Here is a 4,625-nt window from a genome sequence, read left to right as displayed (position 1 = left end):
AATTAAAATGTAATAAAATCTGTTCATAATATCTAGAATACTATCTACAATACATTTTTTATAAAATTAACTCAAAATAAGAGCTTTTGTGCAACAGCATGTGATTTTTATCGAACTCAAATCGAAACTTTATCAAAATTTACAATATTTCATTAAGAATTATTTACACATTGTGCAAAAGACTGAAGTCAATGTCAAAAATGATTTCTTTCTGCCTTTAAATCCCCACACTGGGCATTTATTTATATAATTTGTTTACAAAATTGATAAAATATATCGCAGGATAATTTTCTATTATTAAACATCGCTAGCGATATGATTTGAGGGAAATGAAGATAAAAAACGATTTCTCTCTGCCTTTAAATGTGCACACTGGGCTTTTATTTATATAATTTGTCTATAACATTAATAAAATATATCACAAGATAATTTTCCATCATTGAGCATCACGGACGACAGGATTTAAGAAAAATTAAGAGAAGTACGATTTCTTCCTGCCTTTAAATGTCCACACTGATAATTTATTTATGTAATTTGTTTATAAAATTCCATCATTAAACATCACGGACGACAGGATTTAAGGGAAATTAAGAGAAATACGATTTCTTCCTGCCTTTAAATGTCCACACTAGGCATTTGTTTATATAATTTGTTTATAAAAATATTATAAAACATCGTATAATAAATTCTCATAATAAAGTATTATTTTTGCGATAAAAGAAAGTAACATTATCGGAAAAGTTTAGTTTTTAAACGAAAAATTCATAATGTAGGCTATTTATTAAGGGGTCATTCACAATATACGTGATACGTTTAGGGGGGGGGAGGCTACTGGAATATCATTCTCCATGTTAAAACCAATGTAACAAGTATCACGCAGGGGGGGGGGGGTCGTTCCTGAAAAATGTATCACCTGTTTTGTGAATGGCCCCTAAGTTAATTTTCTTGTAACAATTAACTTTAAAATATTATATTTTCTTTTCCTTTCAACTTTCCCCGTGCATAAAGTCTAGCAATGCTGATCATAGAATAAAATGTTTATAAAGATATAAGCAAGCGAAACAAAAAAAATCTACCTTTTTTACTCTTTGCATTAACATAAAAGTGTAAACGAAACAAAAATGTAAAAATCAGCCTAAAAAGATCTCTTCAAAATGTATTGCTCAATTAATCTAAAAAAAATATCCAGAATCGGTTAAGAATTGCCTTTTACAAGTTATTTTGAACCTCCTTTTTTATTTCACTTCACTGTTGCCTGGAAGGCTAAAAGAAGTGAGTCAACGAATTCATTGCGCACGCGAGGTCGGAAAAAGCTTTGCAGAACTGGTCGACGTAGACGTTTGTACATGCTGGGGCTTTAGTATGCATATAGTAACGATATTCCTCGATGGGATTTAGTACATGTAACGCAATTTCTTAGAAATAAACATGACACGAAGGAATAATAAAGAGATCTAACTCCGTTTCGCCACTTAGCAAGAGAATGCGAGTGCGAAAGTTTGTCAAATTGACGCAAGTTAGAGAGGTTATGTTCGTTTGTTTTGATGCAGGTAGAAATTTTTTTTCAATTGCAAGTTATAATTATTTAAATTATTAAAATGCCTATTAATCAGATTGATTAATTGAAGGACTTCAGCGTTAGAACTTGTAAAGTTAAAAGAGTGTATTATAAAAGTGGTAAGTATGTGCACTATAATGAAATTGTTTGATCATGAAATCTTGAAATTGTAGTACATTATTATTGTTGATATCGTACGTTGGAATAAAGGCTACTGTTTTTTTCTAACACTTCCAAATACTGTTTATCTATTTATTTCGTGTATCTTTCGTATGGTGATCAACAAAATAACATAACCTCTCTAACTTGCGTCAATTTTACAAACTTTCTCACTTACCCACTTATCCATGTATAGGAAAAGGACAACTGTTAACCTGCGCACAAAAATTTAAGATCTTCCTGTAATGTGCCTACCACTTACGGTAATGTTTCTATTGCGAGTGTCGGAAGGCTTCCCACTGGCATTTGGATCTCCTTATTATTCCTTCGTGGTACATGAGCATTATAATGCGTTCTACTAACGCGCATCTCGTGGAGACCCCGGGAAGCTTACTGTTACCCCGTACCGTGAAGCCGTTTAGCGAAACAGAAAATTGGGCAGAGTGCCGTACTAAAGATGTTCTGCTCACCGTGGTTTGCACTATTCCTTCCCGTCACCTGGCCGTCTTCCGTTCATCTGACCATCATCGGAAATCGTGGAAATCGTCGTTTAAATAATTACTGGAATATTTTTGCATAAATAATTGATGTCAAAAAGAATTATCGATCATTTCTTCAATTATTTCACGTTACTAGTAGCATGGAAATGAGGATGGTTTGGGATGTGTCGATTTGAGGTTTTTTCAGGTCTTCAGGTTAGTGGCTTTGGGGTGTAAGGGTTCAGGGTGGGTAGGTTCGGGGGTTTTGCAGGGCTTGAGATTGGTGGACTTGGGGTGTAAAAGTTTGGGGTGTGTAGATTTGGGGAATGTGTGTTCGGGGTATGTGGGTTTAGCTGGATGAAAAAGTAAAGAAACAAAGAGTAAAAAATATGTTAATCTGACATTTGTAAATCGGAAGCTTTTAAGCCTATTTTCTTATTTCACTCTAAATCCTGACTTGCTGGCACAATTCTGTGACCGGATTTTAGTTCAGCGACCTCAAAAAATATAGTGCACCTATTCAGGTCCCAGTGAACTCTGCAAAAAAATTTGTGGTCCTGTGTTATCTTTGGCAAGCAGAACTAATAAAAGATCCATGTACATGATGGAGTGGCATATATGCCAAAAGCAAGTTGAGTTCAGCGGCTTCTATTTTATTTTGCTCACCATCCAGTTTGCAATCCATTACAAAAGTCCTGTAAATGAAAATCAAAAAGCAATTGATGAAAAACTCATTTTTATCGCATTATTTGAATTTTCAATACAAGCAAAAAAAAATCTAAAGTATAGCTTTCACTTACGAGGTAACATTCAATACTTTTGAATTCTTAATCCAACTTTGTATAAAGTTGCACTTAAAATAAAAAATAATTTTTTTTACTATTTTCTTCTTCCTTTCTTCAACAATCTATTTAATTCAGTTATCATTTTTAAGCGGGGATAATTTTTACATTTTCGGAAAAACATGAAAATTTCTACACTGAATACTCTGCAAAATAAGAGTTATAAATTCATTGTTTAGAATATAATATGTTGTCAAACATATCGACAGTCTCTGTGTAATTTTATAGGTTATGTTCAAATCTATGACGTACCCATGGAAGTAAATCAAAATCATTGCATTCTCCCGATAGTTGTTTTAGAAGAAAAAGGAAAATAAATTTATATTTTGAAACGTGCACTAAGAAGCAATTACGTATTCCGCTTTGCCTTACCAATCAGACACTTTTCCGGATTCTCTTTAATTCACTTTTTTCACTATGAAATGTAAGTGTAGAGATTTTGTTCAAACAACAACTTTTATTCTGTCATTCGATCCGTATGATAGAATAAAATATGTTTAAAACCAAGCCGCCACTGATGTTTAAATCACCCAAGAAAGGGCTAAAATGGTTCTGTATGTGGTACTATTAACCACTAGACATAAAAATATATTCTCAGAATTTTGTTAACACGAATTTACTATTGAACAAAAATGTTGGCGCCCCCAAGTGAAAATATACCATTGGATCAGAACTGGCTCAGGCCACTCAACCCTGTGTGGAAATTTCTTTGTGGGTCTGAGCGGGCCCAAACCTGGAAAAACTAGGCCCTGGCCTGGCGATCAAGCCCGGGTCAAGCTAGTATGAAACGCTAAATCAGGCCGGGGTCTGGCTCAATCGCCAGGCTTGATTACCGATCCTGGCCCTGACTTGAATCTAGCTTATTATCGATTCCGTTCAGCGCTATTTTATTTTTAGGAAGGTGTGTTTTTCTTCCATAAAAAATTGATGAAATCTGAAACTATCTATTTTATGGGTATCACACATCTTGTTACTTCTCTTTCAGTGTAAACTTGATTTAATTAAAAACAAAAACTTTTATCAAGAACGTCAACTCAAAGAAAAAACTAAACATCGATTGTCAAACAGGGAAGCATTTGACCTGGAAAATCTAAAAGGAAAACTTGATTAGCCCTATTTACCATGTTCTTTTCATACACGACCCTCTCCTTGCATTTAAAAAATTTCAACGAGCAGCTTAAACTAATCACGAAAATGTATTTTAATTAAAAACGACAAAAACATGACACTCGCTTGTCGCTCCGTTATTCTCGACGTTCGGATTACTTCGGTTGTATTCGGTTCGCATCGCGTCCAGAACGGTAACCTGTCCTGTTGTCGCCGCTACTGATGTGTAGTGCGAAAGAATACCAGAATTGGAAGCACTGCTATCTAGCCGGGCTCGCGCTCTAGCCACTAGAAAATATAAGCTAGAACCAGGCTTGGGGCCCCAGGCCTGGCCCAAGCGTGGAGACTGGGAGTAACTTGGCGATTTCTACACGGGATATACGAGGGTAGTTCAATAAGTCCTTAGAATGACCAACAGATGGCGCGCGAATCGCTCCAAATCATCTGTTTTCAGTCAGCAGCACTCCCGACTAGATATAT

Source organism: Belonocnema kinseyi, chromosome 1 (assembly GCF_010883055.1).
Source record: "Belonocnema kinseyi isolate 2016_QV_RU_SX_M_011 chromosome 1, B_treatae_v1, whole genome shotgun sequence".
NCBI classification, from domain to species: domain Eukaryota; kingdom Metazoa; phylum Arthropoda; class Insecta; order Hymenoptera; family Cynipidae; genus Belonocnema; species Belonocnema kinseyi.
The sequence above is the reverse complement of the archived record's forward strand: the minus strand, read 5'-3'. Positions refer to the sequence as shown.